The sequence below is a fragment of the Drosophila mojavensis genome, unplaced genomic scaffold, assembly GCF_018153725.1.
Source record: "Drosophila mojavensis isolate 15081-1352.22 unplaced genomic scaffold, ASM1815372v1 contig_36, whole genome shotgun sequence".
NCBI classification, from domain to species: domain Eukaryota; kingdom Metazoa; phylum Arthropoda; class Insecta; order Diptera; family Drosophilidae; genus Drosophila; species Drosophila mojavensis.
In genome coordinates, this window is record NW_025318858.1 from 14,337,645 (window position 1) to 14,358,482 (window position 20,838).

A 20,838-nucleotide genomic window follows, 5' to 3' on the forward strand; every position below is an offset into this window, starting at 1 on the left:
CCTAACAAAGCGAAGAAATACATTAACAGAAATATTTACACATACATAGATACATATAGGTATAGCTATGCATAGAGTTGGTCTCGGCAAACAAGAAATTGTGCTGAGGTATTGTAATGGCCGCAAAGACATTAATATATACGTATATACATATAGATAAACAGATAATTATCGATAATTGAACATTAATAAATATAAACATGGGCACAAATCGAACGAACGGCATTGGAGCTCAGTCCATGTGAGCCATTAATGATGATACTGCGGCCTGTGGCCTGTTGGTCAGCTAATGGCCTCTATAAATAGACCGGGTGTTGGCCGTAGTGTGATACTCTACACACCTCGTAGACACATTAGCGACACATTTCCAACTGCCGATGGCTTAAAGGGCAGCCTCGTAATTGATGAATGTCTATTTGTTTGCCAGCCAAAAAGAGAGAGAAAGACGGAGAGGGAGGGGCGAGAGAGAGTCAGAGCTAAAAGGAAAACATACTCATAAAATATTGAATTTATATTGGTTCATTTGGTTAGACAACGGAAATGGCAGCGACATGAATTACAACTGTTTAATGGTCTACCACGTCAATGGGCGTGGCCGCGGGACGTCGCCTCGGAGGTGGTCTGACATGTCTGCCCCGCAAGATTTATGTCGCATCATAAAAGTTGTATTTATACGATACCATCCTTTGTGAGCCCGGTTTTAACATCAGCTAACGGGACTTGGCCAAAGTCATTGTATTTACCTGCCTAGCCACTGTTGCTAATTTCAACAGCAGCAAGAAAAATGGCCACAAAGAACAATCATTAAGAACCACAAAAGCTAAAATAATTTTTGATTTTCTACTGATTACAGCTCCAGCATCTCAGGCCATTAAATGTGCCATAAAGCTGGATAAAGCCAGACACGGCCGCCTACAAATAAAAATCGAAATAAACATTCGATTTGTTCGCCCATAGACAACGACAAAGGAAATAAATCGTACATAATTATGTACATATAAAATATATGTGGGGACTTGGTGGAAATTCTTATAATTAAAATCATTTTCATTAATCATTAATCATTCATGGCCTCGCTTTTATTAATGTGGTCTTTAAAGTGCACATGTCTGTAGATTTCTACTATTACAAGAAACTGAATAAATAATAAATAAAATAATAATGAATGGGAATAATGAATGGGAATCAATACATAAAATAATTGAAAAATTGAAATAAAAAATATATTATAATATATAATACATATATAAAAAAATTACAAATTTAAAATTAAATTAAAATTATAATACTCGTTTGAAATAAAAACCTTTAAATTTGATAAACAATTTATAACTATTATTAGTATCTTAAATGTTGTGATACTTCCTTAAAAAAAAAAATTAATAAAATACAATTATCAGGATATATTCCACGGAATAATTTAATGTACACACAATAATTAATTTTTACTTAACCCCAAAACTCATTTATAATATTTTATTTTATGCATAAATACATTAAAAGCTGTGTTTAAAATGTTAAATTAAATCTTTTTACCTGCACTATGCTTTTAGCTATAGCTCATTTAATTTATATATTCAAATTAATCGCGCTATGATAATCATACAGTAACTTTGGTTAATACACAATATGTTGATAACAAAGGCAATCAGTCCAATGGTTAACAATGAAACTGTTAATAAAAAATTTGATAAGATTAAAATACTTGCAGAAAAAAAAAAAAAAATTAAAATTCGGCATGGAAATTTTTATATGTATGTAGATAAGCATAACGTGCGTAATGTATATTTAGCTTTCAGAAATTCTTTGCTCTTAACTTATCTGGTAATCTGCTCAACGAAAAAAGCCATAAATAATTAATATCAGACATTGTTTGCTTGAGCTAAAATTTCTAAATGCCCCATTATCCAAATGTCATGGGAAATAGCTTTCGTTAATTAATGTTCAACCGATCCGATACGAATGCATTGTTGGTATGTCACCTAACATAGCTAGTAGGAGACATACATACATGCCGTATGTAAATTGGCTTGTTCCGGGCATAGCTCTGTGTAAATAATGCAAATGTTCGACTGACAAAGAAGGAATTAACTAACTCACTGTGGTAATTGAGAGCCGATGGAGGAACGTGACCATCGAATATGACTCACAGGCACCGAGCAACACGATTGAATTGTTCGCTGACATACATAAATAATGCTGCAGAGAGCTGACCAGCAAAACTATTTTCTGGCAGCTATTACGTGTAATTCGTTCTAGAAAACGTTTCATGTACAACAAACACGCAATATTCAGGCACCTCAACAAACAAACCAACAACGGATTCTTCGCTACTTAAAGTTGCACAAGTCAATCAATGTATTTATAACACTCACTTTTTACTATCACTGTCAACTTTTCGTCTTTAAAGGGCTTTAAAGTTTTTTTTATAGAAAGGAAAGACAAAATATATAATTTAAAAAAATTGTATATTTATTTTTGGTTTGATTTAAATTTAGAAAACGCTTTTTTTTTAATTAACTTTCAAATCCAAGAATCTATTTTAATTTAAAATTATTTAATATTTTAAAATTGAGCTGGGATTGAAGGCAAAGAAAAAGATTAAGATAAATGGTATAAATATATTATTTTAAATTTAAGCAATATGTGAATCTCTGAATACTTATTTCATAATCTTTGAATCAAGTTTTCTAATAAAGTTTTTATTTATGATTAAATTTTAATTTGAATCTATAAAATTAATAAATTTCAATCGAAACTTATTTTTTATTGAATATATAAAAACGTCAATCATTTAAAATATCAGCATAAAAAATTATTTCAACAATTTTCTGTGCTTAAATTTAGTTCAAAAGCGACCAAAAACTTGAATAGGAAAAAAAAATTACACTTATATAAAACTTAACTTCATTGCTCACTTGTAAACTGTGATTTGTTATTTCGCACTGAAATTAATTTGGCCAAAAATAGCTCAGTTTTCCAACAAGTACGCTTATCAAAGGTTCACAAGGCTTTAGGTGTAATCTCAAAAAGGTCACAGAAAGAATAGCTAACTATATGGTTTATCTAGCTAATTATATGTCCCAGGAGTCGCAAAATTACTTCCATAAATTTATACACAGTAGGTATGTGTGTACCAGGTAAGTACATATCTATTTATAATATAAACAATAATAGTTAGTTGCATACGCCGGGCACAACTACCACAGATACACGTGTTTGTAGCTAAAAAGCAACGCCAACATAGTATAGCAATTATTGTGGTCACAAATATAATTGCATTGGTCACGGAAACAACAAATTAAGCTGCTTGCCCATATATACATATATTTACTTGTATATATAGTCTATGTTCGTATAATATAGATTATTTTTTATTTGTTTTGATATTATAAAGCTGAGTTGCCTTAAGAGTCAAATTTTTATAATTTTTATTTTTGCTAAGTTTAATCTTTGAAAAAAAAAAAAAAAAAATGACGAACTTTGTTATTATAAACAAATTTGTGCCCTCGGTTAAGTCCCTGCGATGGTTGCGACACGCACGTGTGCGGATTGTTTCAGAGTTTCTTTTGCATAAATTTAAAATAGGGTTTGAACAGAGGCAGCGAAAATTCAGGGAGGTAGCTAAGAGAAACTGCTGGGAAATTTTAGTTTGTTAAATGGATTTTCAATAGTTTTAAATATAAAACAGATAAGTAACACAGAAACCAAAATAAAATATATATTGTATTTAACAAAGTAAATATAATATCGCAACAAACATTTCAGCTTGCAAAATTTATAAAAATTTGTTAGCCAATTTTGCTGTTGAATTCTAAAACCCAAAAGTTTAACACCTCAAACATAAAAATAAATTAGCTAATTACAACGGCATGTATAGAAAATCCCACACAGACAACTTAAAGCCATGGCATTACTCATACGCAGCGGATGACAAGCATAATATATGTACATACATATATATATATATTTTAAGCACTCGCATTGGATGTCATAAATATTTTTTTAGTAGCAGCACGTGAGCCAAAAACGAAGCGGGCCAAAGAAAAGAAAAAGTCAGAGAAAAAAGAAAATGAAATGAAAATCGATTGTTTTTGACCTCATAGAGGAATAGCACACATTTGGAGCGTTGAGGTATTAGGCGACAGTCGGCCAACAATTCTACACATTCGCGTTTCTCATTTCTCATTCCGCACTTCTCGCTCGCCAGCCGGGTGCAATGGCACTAATGAAGAAAAGAGCCAACTGAAATAAAAACGAAAACTGAAAAAAAAAAAGCAAACAAACACGCCATGTCTCGGCGTGTAGGTGTCTGGCTTATTCCCAGTCCAAAGACTCAAACTAAAAAAAAGAAAAAGCCCAGGCAGACAGCTTTAATTCTATTCTTCTATATATATGCTGCTTTTTCTCTATTATTATTCTTTTTTCTCATTTACAGGCAAATGAATGTAACACGCGAACGCCCAGTAGCACAAGGAACAAAATAAAGTAATGCCCGCGAAAGCCAATAAATTTGCACAACACTCATGAAAACCACGGGCAAATAAAAAAAAAAAAATAAATACATTAAAAAAAAAAAAAAAAAGTGAAAACGAAATGATGAAAGCGCATAGATATAAATAAAATAAATAGATAGGTACATTATATATGTATATGCACATATATATTTATGATGGCATTTCGTCCCAAATTATGCCCAGGCGCGCAAAAGTCGCCCAAAACTTGATTTAATTAGTTGAAAATAAATATTCCGTTGTCTCTTGTGGGCGATCTGCCGAAGTACTCAAGACACATAATTGTTAGGCTCACTTCAAGATGCTATTAAATAGCCACTGCCTTCGTTTTTTATTTTTAGCCCAGCCAATTTAGGGCACAAAGTGCTTAAGATATTCATGAGCTTTTTATAATTTTAAAGACTTGCTTGAGTCACTAAGAAATCTTGTGCCTTAAACATAATTTGTTTATTTTTTGCAAGTAATATCTAAGATATAAACAACATAGATCGTGATCGAACAGCAATGTGGGATAAGCAGCACTTCGAGTAGATGAGGAATACTTTATTAGATAATCAATAGCCGAAGTCTTAAGCACAAAATTTGTAATTTTAATGCCTAACTTTGGAGAATAAATTTAAAAAAATTAAGTTTCATTATGGAGTCTTGTTTTATTACTTTGCTTACAAGAAAATATAATTTTGTAATTTGGCCAACCTCGTTTGGGACAAGAAATATTATGAGATATGTTTTAAGATATTCATCATATCCACAACTTTGTTTGTCATCAAAATACAATTACAAATATTTTGTAGACACATTTTTTAAATTTTATGTAAAATGGTTAAATGCAATTTTTTTATTTTTATTTTCATTTAATTATTAAAAAAAAACTTATTCAAAATAATGCATTAAATTTTGACAGTTAATTTGATAAATTAATATAATTAATTTACTAAATGAATTTAATTAATTTTTAAAATAATCATTATTATTATAATTGATATATGAAATTATTATTATAATTTATAAATTTATATAATTGATTTATTAGCTGTTTAAATTTGTTCAATTCATTTATTATTAATAATTCATTTCAAATTTTTATCAGTATTGTATTGTCATGTCAAATTTCAATAATTCTGGCGCCCAATCTGGGGCGCTTAAATGCGACGCAATCACTTGCATGGGCCATGTCAAAGGCTACTACTACAACAACAACAACAACAACAAATAAGTACGACATTAATGCGGATAATGAGCGACAGTCATCGAACGGCACGGAACTGACACGGGCAACATGTCAGAATAGTAACAAAGCGCCACGCCCGCTACGCCCAGCACACTAAAATGTGAGCTGGAGCGGGGCCGGCGCAGGTGCGACTCTAATCGATTGTCTTCTGGCGTAAGCATGCACAGCACGGTCCGCAATGAAATGAAATGCACGGGCTTATGGGCCGTAACTATTCGAGGCGTAGTTACCCTAGAGTAAAGACATATACAGACACATAGGCATCTATATTGTCTGTGTGGGTACATAGTTATGCAATCAACGCATACTTAAACACTCACACATACACACACATGCAGACACATACACACACATACAGACACACGCGCTTTTGCAAGCTTAATTTCATTAATTAAGTTTTTTTTCTCTGTATGCTTTCCCTTGTGGCTCGACGGAATGTATTTGCATCCGTTGTTGTTGCTGTTGTTGTTGTTATTGTAATTGCACTCATTGTTGTTCTTGTTAGTTGGCGTGTTGCTCTGGCAAATGTCGTTTTCATTATCGTTTACATGCATTATGTGATTTGGCCATTAATTGATTGGTTAGCTCTGCGGAGCGCGCATTACAGATGACGCAATTGGAAAAGTCGAATGCATTTGCATTGCCCGCCCGATATACCCAACACAAAATCAACATTGCCACATAAGACACACTAGACACTTCAGCCTAATTAAATTTGTTGCACGTTTCTGCTGACTTACATGTTAAGTAACCCAATTACAATGGCGTCGTTCGCTTTTTGCTCAAGGTCTAGGCCACATACCTGTAAATGAGCCAGAAGAAATGTAGAAAAGTTAATGAACAAGGTTTAGACAATAGCAATTACTGCTGATAATTAATTCATTCAAATATAATATGCTAGTTGTTAATTATATCTCGGAGCATATCAAGAAATCAACTTGATATTAATTTAATAATATTATTAATATTACAAATAATAATTATTTAAAAATATTGAATGCCATATATAATAATAAAAAAAAGAAAAAAAAAATTATAATTGTAAGTATATAATTATGATTTAATTAATAATAATTAACTACATAAAAATAGTTATATTAAATATATATATATATAATATTCTATTTGTTTCAGTAAAATAAACTAAAAATTAAATATATATTTAATATAACTATTTTTATGTAGTTAATGAATTAAATCATAATTATATACTTACAATTATAATATATACAATTATAATATAATATATATATTACATAACAACCGAAAAGAACCCTAAACTGAATATCCAATATAAGTTCGTCTTTAAATTATATCAATTTCAATTAAAAGAAACGCTGAAATTATTTTTTTTTTCACACATTCACATCCACATTTTTTACTCCAAATGACTGTTCATGTTTTTTTTCTTTTAAATCTCACAATAACTTCTCTCTTCACGGTTTAAGCTGCTGTCCACACAAATCCCATAGTATATAAGGATTCAAATATAATAACTGTGGAATGTAAGCAAAATGAACAAAAAACGAAAAAAAAAACTGCCATCTTTTTCAATTACGGAAACAATCGACATTAAATAAGACTCACGGAACACGTGTGTGTGTGTGTGGACCCAATGCCGTTTCTTAAAGTGCTGGCAGCAATTTCAGGTACGACGCTACGCACACGCAATGTGAATATAATATGAGAGATAAATTGAGTGCGTCGGCGAGTCAAGAGCCAAGGACGTAGCCGAGGCACAGCGCGAGGCAGACGACAGAGAAGCTGAGCAGAGCTGAGTCAGAGCACGGTCTGAGAGGCTGCTGGAGCCGCAGAGACGCCTTTAAGTAGGCAACAAAAGACAAGCGCTAAAAGTTAACAGCGGCGAGCACTCAAACGCAGGTAAGCTACAACGTGCCCAAGCGCACCCACCTGCAGCACTACAGTTATATATTTATTTATTTATGCAAAAGCCAAATGGCAACACGTGCGAAATTCGCGCAAAATTCCGCTGCCTTACATTTGCTACAGTTGACTGCATGCACAACAGGGAGAGAGTGAGAGAGAGGGGAGAGAGTGAGAGAGAAAAAAATTTTGAAACACATTTCGCTTAGCGAGCATATTCAATAGCATTTGTTGGTCAGGCCAACGCCGCAATGGCTTTAAAGCTGTTTGAATAAATGAAGAACTTATGAATATTCCGTTTGCTGAAGTACATGTTCAGCATTCACAATTGGCCTCGGTTAACTAACAAGCGATAAAGTTCTTATGAACAGGGGCAGGACTGCCTCTTTCACTCCCTATATATATACATATCTTTCTCGGTCTTTGTCTATTTACTTCCCATTTTAAGTTGGAAACTCATCAAGTGCAGCTTGAAAAACTCTAAAAATGTTTGCTTTTTCTTTTTCCCCACTTTCAACTTATAGACAAACTTATGGAATCTACGCAAACTGAGGACGTCATCTGAAAACAATTTAAAGTTTGCGTTGAAAATAATTTAATGCAAATGCAGTATAACATTATTATGATTATGTTGCTAAGGCAAGAAGCAAAGTAATTATCTAAAATAATCAGAGTGTGCTAATTGGATATCTAATACACCATCCTGGCCTGATTAAAAAGCATTATATTTCCACTTTAATTGAAAATATCACACATTTAGCAAATAGGAAAATCCATGTGAATGAACAGTTCAGAGTTGATGTTTCTCATGCCAAATACCCATTTAATCCTTTCTGCCAAAAATAACCAAATGTGAATGTGAATGTGAAAATGTATCAATAGACAACAAAACTAAATGCCAAAACAAACAACAAACAACATGGAACATACTACAGCAAAACACACTCGTGTACAAGCATTGTACAATATTTGTATAACATTTTGTGCACATTGTTCATCCTTATGGTCTTAGGGGTTCCTCGGTTCGGTGGCTTTTGCCCAAAAAAATAAAAGAAACAGATAAGAAAAAAAAAAAAAAAAAAAAACATCAAAATACGAGGGGAATCATGCAAGAATCAACGCGGCGAGTTTCATGTATTTTGGGCATTGTTTTTTTATTTTTTTGGTATATTTTTTTGTACTCTGCATTGTAACAGATTAGGCAAGGGTATGACAGACGAGAATAGATAAAAAGATTCCCAATTAATTCAACTTTTACCCAGCTGGCATATATGTTTATAAAATAACAGAGTATCTGCTAGCCAGTCTAGCTCAAAGCTACCACTCTTGTTATTGTTTCCATGTACATATTATCATGCTTTGCATTGCTATTGTGAGCTCTCTCTCTCCCTCTCTCTCTCTTTCTCCCTTCCTTTCCGCTGTTAATCCTATCAGCTGAATGGCGATGCTCCGCACAATCTCTCACTTCTTATCCAACCCAGCGAAAAGATAAAATTGGCGAGCTTGTAGCATTTGAAATAGTATAACAAACCAATGATGTGGAAGGCACAAGCAGAGACACAGCCAGAGCCAGAGCTAGAGCTAGATGCAGAGCTGTACAAATATGTCTATAAATATTTGTCTGTATTCTTCTGTATTAAATTCACTTGAGCGTAATCAAATGTAAACGAATCACATTATAGGCTTTTGCTATATTAGGTAAATGCAAAGTGTTTTAAGTGCTCAACAAGACTTTTATTCTGTTTCCTTTCAGTTGTTCTGCTTACGGTAGATTGTGAAAAGGCTTGGATAATTAGATTAAAATTTTCATTTAACATTTAGTAGTCAAATATCTATTTGGCATAACTCAAATGCCATTAAAACAAAATATTGGATATGAAACGAAAAACAATATAAAATTGATTTGTAAATATATGTAGCAAACAGCAAAAAAAAAAATCAATACACAAAAAATTTGAAATATATTTTGTAAAACACGGAAATTCTGTCAGCTCATGAGGGAATTAATGTGTTTTTTGCGATGCTAAATGAATCATGTTGATGAAATGACAAAAAGTGTGTGAAAGTACAAAAAGGGTTATGTTAACAATTCAGAGAGCAATTTTAATAAAATTTGAATAAAATGACATTTACAATGATAGGCAAGGCATTATAATATATAATATAATCAGATATTCGGAGGTATGGAATATAAGTCAGCGGTACTCTTTGTCATACTGCACTAGTAGGACACCTAAAAATACTCGGTCGGAGACACTCAACCAACCAAAATACCACTACAAACTGCACACGCATACATAGTATTTTCCAGGAAACTCTACCGCAGATAAAATTTTTATTTTAAATGATTAACTATTATTTTAATTTAATTAAATTTTAATTATGTGTACAAGTAAAAATATGTATATTATTATTTAAATGTATTTTAATTGAAATTTAATATAATTTAAAAGTTTCTTTAAATTAAATTTATATATTTCAAAGCTTTGTTTGTGTTTCTTCTGTATCTTTTCTAAGCAATAAATTTGTATTTATATTTATTTTGTATAATTAGAATGACAAACTGTTTCCTGAAAACAACATAATTTATGGCTTTTAAAAAATAAATAAAATAAAAAATAAAATGAATAAAAAAATCTTCATTCACATCACATACAATATTCCAATGCAGCATGCATTCTGCAGAGCCAGGAATCAAATTACAGGCAAACATAAATAGAATTCACTAGCTGGGCTAGCTGGACTAGCTGTCCAGTTTCAATTACCATTTACAGCAATCAGCCGAGTCATAAACCAGGTCCACTACTAACCAGCAGCTACTAAGGCCAAACTCTCATTTACATGTTTGTTCTCTTTGCCAACTGCATACCAGCGGCGAGGCCATGCGTGAGACTCATCCGGAGGCATGAAGAGTTCAAAGATTCTGCCTGGCCTGGCATAATGCTGCAGCCCATTCAGTTGCAATTTCTATTTGTAGCAACGGCAAATTGGCACTTCGATCAGTTCTATACGAACTGCAGTTGCAGTTGCCCGACCTTCCTTCCCATGAGAGTGCGAAAAACTCAATTTACAGCGACGTTCCAGCTAGTTTGCCATGCGGAAGAGAACTTTTCCAGCCAGAAAATAATACTCCAGCTCGATTCGATTAACGACTCGGCCGCCAGGAGGCGTGGGTGAGTTGCTGGCCTGGCGTGTGTTGACCAATAATGGGTGAGCCATTATAATAAATATTGCTAGGCCATTAGGAAATTGTACAGGGGCATACGACAGAGAGCAGGAGAGAGGCCAAGAAATACCTAATTCGACCATCATCAACTGTTGTTGAAAAACCACAAATTGTTGTTGCCATCATCGAAGAATTTGCATTAATAAAATCAACTTGAGATCTAATTTCGTGTAACTTTTCAAGTTTGTGGTTGAAAAACATTTTCGAGTTACTTTCAACTAGGCTCGAAATGAAAACTGAAGAAACTTTTTATTAGAATTGGCTTGAAAATTTAACTGGTTAACAGACTTTGCTTCAATGTAATACACTGAGAAATATAGCTCTTTTTTTTTTTTAGCTTTTTCTTCAGCTGCGGCACTTTAATTTAAACGTTCTGGTTCTGGTTCGTCGCCCAACGTCATTATGTGCCTATGACAGCGCGCTAAATTAATGGCCATAAAGTGAATTGACTAAAATTAACTCATTAACGAGAGTGCCATCATCATAAAGTTGGCAAAACGTACTAAACGAGCTCATTTCAAGACTATTTAAAGAGCTCTAAATATACATACATGTAAACATACATACATACATATCAAGTCCAACTAGAGTGGAATATTACATAGAATTCTTAGTGGCGGCTCACGCGAAATAATTTCTATGAGTTTTATTTTATTTTTTTTTTTAACTTCAGCGTAATTATTTGACGTGCTTTTATTGGCTACTTTGGACTTGACCTTTGAACTGGGCAACTGCCACTCAAGCCAGCTGCATGCAACTGACACTTACAACGCCTATTAATGAAGGCAATTTGCGCGTCTTTCAAAACGCATTTGAGACATCACTCAGCTCGCTTAAGGCAGAGTAATTGCTACACCAGATTATTAAATGAAGACATTAAGGCAACGCCTTAGCAGCGGCTTCGGCTCTGCCTATACATGGACACAATAGCCTGGCCAGGCCAAGTGGCCAGCATGGCCAAGACAGGCTGCTCATTTCATGCGCATTTAACTAATCTGTCATCTAATCCGCATGTGCATCGGACTGTGCTCAAGGAGAGCGCAGAGCAGCGTCGCATCGCGTCGGCTCGACGCTTCTTTTGTTAAGCTCTGCGTGGCTGCCTGAATCTGCCTTGAAACCTGTATTAGCAGTCGGCCTTAACTCTTTCTCTCTCTCTCTCTCTCTCTCTATCTCTGTTGGCCACTTCGCAATTACATAAGTATACAAGAACAATAAACAATTAGCTTGCTGCAAATAAATTCTGGACCTGGGCCATGTAACAGGAAATGTGTTGGTGCTTAGTGAACACATTTTCGAAATTGAAATTTGTTGCCAGAGCTCTTCGTCGTGAAACTCAATGATGAACCGCAAACTGGATACTTCTTGACTTTTTGGGGCATTCATTGCAACACAAACATCCGCACACATTCGCATTGTTGTTCATCTCTGTCTGTCTGTCTGTCTGTCTGTCTGTCGCCGCCGACTCTCTAGCTACTTTCATTTCACAGCCCGCTGCACTGCTGCAACATAGTTGAGCTCTCCAGCTGCCTCGCGCTCTGTTTCTCAGCATTTATCAGTTCCCATTGTGCTTCGACCACTACAACTATTTGCCCCCTTTGTTGCAGCTGTATGATAAGCGCACCAAAATTTCGCGTTCCATTCAGCTATTCCGTCTGATGCGCCTTTTGTTGGCTGTCGTTGGGTCAATGTGGCTGATAAAGAGTTTTCATGTTATACAACTTGACTTGAAACCCGTTCTAATCTGTTCAATACTTACAAAGTATAATAAATAAGATATTGTATTTTATGAAGTACTTAATCAGAGGAAGCCTATGATTAACACAAGAAAAGAAACAATTAACAGGAAGCAACTGAAAGCCTGTGCTTTAATAAATAATAATACGAATTCGCAGAAAAATAAAAACTGAAGCTCAAAGAAGAAAGAAGAAAGAAGAAACGACCGATAACAGAGAAAAGCAAGCAAAAGTAAGAACAAAGAAAAAGTCTTAAGCAAATTGGCAACATTCCAGACAGAAATTTATATGAAAGCAAAACGCTGCTGCAATATTATATTACAATTTAATATACCTGCGCCAGGCCAAAGTAAATAACAAAACAATATCTGCAAAAAAATATAGAATATTCAAATAAAAGCAGCAAGAAGATGGAAAATGAAGAACTTTCTGAACGCAAATCATAAAATGAAACAAATAACTTTTTTATGCATTCCTCATAGCAATTATGTCTCGACTTCATTTAATTGATTATTGCATCCACTCATATTTCTTTTAATAAAGAGAAGCATAATATTATATATAATATTCAAATTATAAAATACTATAAAAATTAAAAATTATAATTATAATATATTATATTATATAATATCAATATATATCTGCCCCTTTAATCCTTTCCTTAGAATTAAGTTTTGGCATTGAACAACAAATATTTCTAGTCTTATTCGACAGCGAACAAGTATTAAACAGTCGATAGCTGTAAAATTTTACTGGTTTCTTAAAGTCGTCACGCATTTTGAGGCCTCAGAAAAATATAAACTGTGACTAATAGCGCGACGCACCTCCTAATGAGCAATAAATATAACTTAATTATCGCATATTCTGCTTTTTTTGGCCGCAGAATTTATGACAGCGAGCAAAAAATATGTAAAGAAATGTAAAACAATTTATCAATTTTTAATAATGATTAAGTCTCTTATACAGCAGCTTTTTATATATTTTTCCATTTTATTTATATTTACAAACGCCAAGGCTTTTTAATTAGTTTTATGCTGTAGCCACATAAAGGCAGCACAGCATAAATTAACAGAAAAGCCGAGATCCCAGAGGGAAGACCGAGGGAAGCTGAGCTTACAACTGGTTAGACAGCAGAAGAGTAGATGAGGCATAAGAAAAAAGATAAGCAAGCATTGCAATTAAGCATTGAGCTCAGCTCTTAATTGAGTTGCGAGCTAATAAAACTTTTCAATTCATTGTCTGACTGAGAATTGTTATTGTTATTATTTATAATTACTATTATTATGATTATTGCAGTAATACTAAATATGATTATCATAATTATCAAGAAATTAATAATCATTTCATCAAAATTAATAATGAATAATAATTAAATTATAAGCTCCAATAATAATTATTATTATCATTATTATTATTATTATTTTTATAATATAATTTCAAAAAATATTCTTATATATATTCAACATTTTATTTAAAGACAACAGCTTTTCCTCACATTTTTTTAGTTTTTTAATATTTTAAACTTTAATTTCTATTCTTATCTATATTTTTCTACATTAAAAATCGATCAGCAATTACTTCCATTTTTGTACGTCTTCCATCTACAAGAGCATTTAGTCTTCGATATGCAAAGCCCTATACTTCATAGTTCTCGTATTTATTCATTTTCATAAATCATTTGAGTTAAATGATGCCTTCAATTGCATCATGCGGCATTCCGCTGGGCCGGTTTGCCTTATGCAAACTTTAAACGAATTGTCATCCGATGTCTTTAACGAACATAGACAATTAACAAACCGTTCAACAGCTTATCGGCACAAGGTCGTCGGGGAGGCTTCCTCATTAAATGTAGTCATTAACCGAAATAATCTGAAAAAAAAATTCCCGCTAAAAGACCTTCAAGGTTCACTAACTAAATTAACCATTTGGCTGAGGAAGCAAAAATATTATGGCCTAAGCATATTTATATATATTTAATGAGCTTAAATAATAAACAAAATATTTAGTTAACCTTGAAATTAATTTGTTTAACATGTTTATTTTTTAATCAAGAATCAATCATAATTTATTCACGCATCTTGGCATTTAAAATTTGTTGTTAATCAAAAACCTATCAAAATCATAATCATGTTATAACACTTTTTGTCATTAATATTTTTCATTTCTATATTTGTAAAATATGAATATAAATTATTTTCTTTAGTTTTGTATTTGCGTAACATAAGCCTGAAATAACTTGTTACATATATATAGAGATATATTCTTAATATTTTTTTATAAATAAACAAACTTGCTATGAGAATTTGTGTAAATTATATACATATAATATAATAAATATAATAAATATAATAATTATAATATGTATATATTTTATATAATTAAAGAACTTAATACAATTTACGGCCTTACTCAAGTATATATTTCTCAGATATTTGCAAATATATAAAATATATATGAAATTAAAATATTTTACAGCACAAGACATCAAAGCTCAGAATAAGAAACTAAACATAAAATTTAGTAAGCGAACTAAAAATAATAATATAAATAATCAAAGAAGAGCGCAGCTGCCTGGTTCAAAGGCGCAAACAAGTGTTCAAGTTAGTCACTCAGTCAGCCAGTCCGTCAGTAATTTCGTCATTATTTTCAATAAAAGTACACGCAAAAGGCAAAATAAATATGGCAAATTGAAGTGGGCAACATTAGCAGCCGGAGGCTACAAAAAAAAAAAAAAAAAAAAAAAAAAAAAAAAAAAAAAAAAAAAACCCACAAATCAACCTCAACGCAATGCGCATGCGCAGCACGCAATGTCGAAAGAGAGTCCAAAAGTTGTTGCCAAAGCCGGAGCCAAAAGCAAAGCCAAGGTTGTTGTAATGATTGTAGTTGATGTTGTTGTTGACTTGTTGTTGTAGCTTCAAGTACAACAACATACAGCAGAGTTATGTTAGCGCCATAAATAGTTGGACTCCAGCATAGAACGTGGAAGCTGTTGATGTTTAATTGCAAGTTGTAAAAAACTACTTGGGGTGGGTCTAATCAAAAAAGCCAAAGAGAGAGAGAGAGAGAGAGAGAGAGAGAGAAGTATGCTAGTCAATTGAATGCAACATGGCTAGGGTTAAAGGCAATAACTCTTAATGAATACAGAATGCAGAATGGGAATAGATAGATCGTGTGAATAGCTCGCATGATTCTCTCTTGAGTTAAAGTGTTATATAGCTTAATTGCACTCAGATGCTGTTATTACTCTGAAGTTTATGTATGGCTCATCACAAGCTCAAATTTATGATAGAAAATCACAAACAATTTTGTTACTAGACTTAACATAATGCATTGCTGTGCGTACGATTAGACATAAACAACTCGTTGAGGCAAAAATGCCCATTAATTCTAAGACCACAATAAGTGCTCAGTTTCAAAGCTCCATCACGAGCGCCCAATCTCTTAGCTTGGAACACCTGCAAGCTAGAGTTTTTAATGCCGAAAGCATTTCCCAGAAGTACTTAAGCATAAGTAGAAGAGCGCCACCACTGAGCACCGCCGAACCACAGCAGTGCTCAGCAGAACACAGCCCAGCACCGCACCAACATTATTCCTCATATCTCAGCAATTTGATTTATTGAGGCGCAAATGTTAAGACCTTGCCCTGCTGTCATCCAGACGGACCTCAGACATCAAAACCATGTTAAGCACATGGCGCACTTAAAAATAGGCAGAAGACGAGCTCTGCACCATCATCTGGCCAACATGTGACTGCAGCCAGGGACCGCTGTAGATAAGCGCACCAAAACGAGCTCACACTGACATGAGTATAAACTTTAATGAGAAATAAAGGAACACTGAAATTGTCACATTTCAGTCGCAAGTCGCATACCGCCAATGCACTCTTGGACAATGACTCTTTTTTATGAACTTCTGTAATAGTATGTTTTTTGGTCGTCTATGAGATACCCTTGGAAGTTATTTCGTATACATTTATTAATGATGTTTGGTATTGGATACAGCTATACCTATGATAAATCTTATCATTTACATCATGATTAGCATTTACAGTACTTTTTTCTGAATCAATTTTACTTTCATTATTATTATCATTTCATTTTATCACTTGCGTTTTAGAACTCATTATTATTGTCATTGTAAAGGTCATTTTCATATTGTCATTGTCATTGTCATTGTCATTGTTATTGTCATTGTCTTTGTCTTTGTCATTGTCATTGTCTTTGTCATTGTCATTGTCATTATCATTGCCATTGCATTGTTATCACGCTGCTTGTATTAATAGATCCAGCTGACCATCAGCACTATAATAGTTTGTATACTAATTATCATTATCATTATCATCACCACTGTCATCATTCTGCTCATGCCTCTTATTACCATATATGGTTATTATTATTAAATCTCATGCAGATACTGTTTTCCAGATATACCCTTATAATAGTTGGTCATGCGAATGCAGAAAAGAGGTAAAACTGACGATAGGATGAGATGGAGAGCACAAGCGACAGAGGGAAACAACCTGAGAGATATGAAAGATCGTTTAGATAGGCACTCGCTTCGACACGCAAAAGGCCACTTAGGCCAAAAATGTAGCATCGCTCGGTATACGACATTTCAGATGCTATGATAGATTAAGCGCAAACTCTCTGCTGCACTATCGTATGAAATTCTCGCGCGTGACAGGCGTTGCAATGCTATCGATTACGACAAAGATAGCACGGCTGCAAGCAAAGGTATTTATAAAATGCACGCCCTAAATGGACACTCATTAAGCGCTCCACTAAGCTTTCCCTATGCGCCCTGTCGTGGCAAGTATAGACATATATACTATATACTTATAAATAGTCCGGCCGAGTAAGAGCCAAATGAATGCCATGGACGTGGGTCAGTCCATGGGGCTGTCATTAATGGCGCCGCTCGTTGGCCAACAAAAGAGGCTTCCATAAGTATATACAGCTAGGCCAAACGAGTTTTCGGTGGCCACTCTGCTCAGTTCATGATTCTTGTTTCTCGATTCTTGGCCCGTCAGCAAACCATTGCCCGTATGGTAGCTAAAAATGCACTACAATTAGCAAACAAGAAAAAAGAGTATGGGCTGATACCTTTCATTCCGCTAGCATATAATCTTCATCAGACAATGATTAAAATGTTAAATGTTTAATGCTGAAAAGCAAATTAGAAATAAACAAATTTTCTTAAGGCTCAATAAATTTCTGTATTCTTATTTTCCCTTTGCTCACTTTATTATGTTGCAATCGTATGTATTTATATCAAAAAGTAATTCAAAAGTATTTTACAAACAATTTAATCTATTTAAACATACTTTTGCGTACTATTTCAAATTGTATTTTATTTTATTTTATTTATATTGTTATTTATTTTACGCTTGTGAACTTCTACACACACACTTGGCTATTGTTTGATATTTATGCTTCTATCATATGGCCATAAGGTATTCCATTTCATTTTGATATTGCTGGCTGGCTATTTTTAGACAGATTTTTGGCTTAGTTTTGTTTTGTTTTGTTGTTTTATATTGTACAAAGTGTAACATCACATATGTGGTTGATGAGATTTAACAGCAAATAACTGCACGTCATCCGGATCATGAAAGCATTCAGACCGAAGCGGAATGGGCTGTATGCGGCATATAGATTTGCAAGCGAACTGAAACACACTCAAAACAGACAGAGCGACAGACAGACAGACATGGCTCTTGATATGCAGGTAAGCGGCAAACCGAATAACAAAACGGCGGCAAATTAAATTTTGTGCAAACAAAAATTGGGTGCTTAAAGCGAATCAAAGCAAAAGAATTGAAACATAATAATGTCTGAGAAGAGTGAGCTAATGTTTAGAAAATTTAAAATCAAATTAATAAAAGTAATTAAGAAATGTGATAACATTAAATAAACAAATAAAAATGGTATACAGACTTTGGTTGACATTACTTAAATAAAATTATTGTTAATTAATCTTAATTTTAATAACAAAATTTTTAATTCAATAATATTATGCACTCAAAAGTTTCCCCTTGTTGTTAGTTGTTAGGTACCTATTAATTAATTAATTCTTTTTTCAGTTTTATAAAAATATTTCTTGTTAATAAGAGTTTTATATATTTTCTATACTTTTCCCCATTAAAATTTATTTCACTAGATACTTCACGCTGGCATCCAAAATTTATGCAATTGGGTCTTGCTCAAGTGGAATTGCTCTGAACGAAAATAGTTTTCAAGCTGCTTGTGGTTCAGCTCACTTCAAAGTTCTGCTCATGTACATTAAGTTAAGAGCTTATACAAATATAAAATATAACTCGGCTTAGAATCAGTTAAATATAAAAATTAACGGTACCTCTGCTCTGTCTGCTATTGCAAAAATCAAAATATACAATTTAATCATATCTATAAACACAATTATATACATTCTTTTATATATAAATCATTTTCAATTAAATTTTATTTTTTGAATTATTAACTTCATCAGGTTGCATACGATTAAATTTCTCTATTCGCCACTCTGAATGAAAGTGGAATCAAAATATGTTTATGCATTGCCAACAAAGGCCACCAAAATGCTCGTAATTGTTATATAAGTTACAATCGTGTTTACTGGCAAAACAAAAGGCATGCAAGAAAACAATTGTGAAAATCATTGCCATCAATTTGTTGCAACTAATTGCAAATGCCTAGGCAAACAAAAGGCAGCTACTACGACAACAACCAGCAGCTAGCAGTGGCTGCTACAACGACGACCTTTAGAGCAAATATTTTTATATTTATTTTTTATTTCAGTTTTGTTTTCCTTCATCCACCATACAGAAATTTAATTGTGCAAACAAAAGTTGGCCAGTGCCATCTCCGGCGTTCCGGCGCTTCAGCGTTCCAATCTGCCCCATTATTCAACTCTTCTTCTTTTATTTGCTTTTTGTATTCGTTGGATTCTCTAGTTATATACGGTTAATTGCTTTTGGCTGTGCTTTTTTTTTTTTTTTTTTTTCTGTAATATTGGTAGTTGGCTTTTTGGTCGCTTCCTACTCGTCGCTGCTTGAACTCTTGATCTCTCAAGGTTATGACAGCACCTTGGCGTCTCACATTTATTGCTGTGTGAGTAATATTGAAAAAAGAAAAGAACAACATCACGAAACATAATTATCACGCAACTTTATAATAATTTTAGGCTTCTTTTGGGGCGTACATCTTAAAGATTTCGGTTGCTACTTGAAATGAATGGACATTATGCAAAAATGTGGGCGTCTACCGCGTACACGCCCACCGCTAGCTCTTAATTTCGGCCACTGCCAGCGTGACGTATACTTAACAAAAAAAAACCGTAATGGAAACTAAAACAAAGCTTAGACAAATTTGTAATGCTCTGGGAATATTATTTAATATTTCTTATAACCATGACAAATTCAAAAAAAAAAAAAAAAAAAAAAAAAACAGGAATTGCCATTTATTTTTTTTAAATATTTAAATAACAAATAAAACCATTATTTTAATGCTAATGAAATTTTAATACATTTTTATATTATATACATCAAAGAAACTAATTATATTTGATTCTAACACCTCTGGGCAAGGCCAAAAAACGCAAACAACAAACTTCATTTAATACAGGAAGAAACTACAATAAATATCCAGCGGACAATTGTTTAAAAGCCTTAGCGCAATAAAACAAAACTTTGCTTCCTTTACTTAGTTTCCGTGACAGCTATATGATTGTAAAGAATAAATTCAGTCTTTGTAGCCAGCGATGCGTGACACGATTCATGCGAGTATTTTAATACCCGCCACAAGGGTATCGCCAAAGGTACATGCTAAAGAAATTTGCATAGTGTTTGTTAAGTAAAATAAAAAAAGGAAAACCCTCGAACAGAAAGCAATGCTAAAGTCATGTCGAGAGAAATCTGAGCAAATGAAGTAAAGGTGTCAAGAACTTTATTGACAGGCCTCAAGCTGGCTGGCTGGCTGACTGAATGACTAACTGACTGACTGACTGACTGACTGGTTGGCAAACAAAACGTAATGTTCGCAACAACAACAAATCCAGAAAAAAAAAAGAAAACTTAACACAAAGACCAAAAGAAAAAGGTGGAACCCAGAACTCTCCCTTGTGTAGGAAGCCGATAAAAGCAAATAAAACAAAACAAACTGAAAACGTGACAGGTCTGCTACCTGTCCCAAAAACAACAATAAAGATGACAACAAACAGACAACAACAACAGCAACAGCCACACAACTAAACACA

At 33.4% G+C, this 20,838-nt stretch overlaps 1 protein-coding gene across 4 annotated transcripts in view; it reads right to left on the minus strand.

The window, feature by feature from the left end:
* Positions 1-20,838, minus strand: part of LOC6576783 (beta-1,4-glucuronyltransferase 1) — a 78,306-nt gene that overhangs the window by 11,816 nt on the left and 45,652 nt on the right. For 2 of the 4 annotated variants that reach the window (XM_015165372.3, XM_044008562.1), the window contains one exon: positions 6,486-6,547. The exons of the other annotated variants lie outside the window; for them this stretch is intronic. The gene's annotated coding sequence lies outside the window, so the exon portion shown is untranslated. The remainder of the gene's footprint in view (positions 1-6,485; positions 6,548-20,838) is intronic. 4 annotated transcript variants of the gene reach the window in all.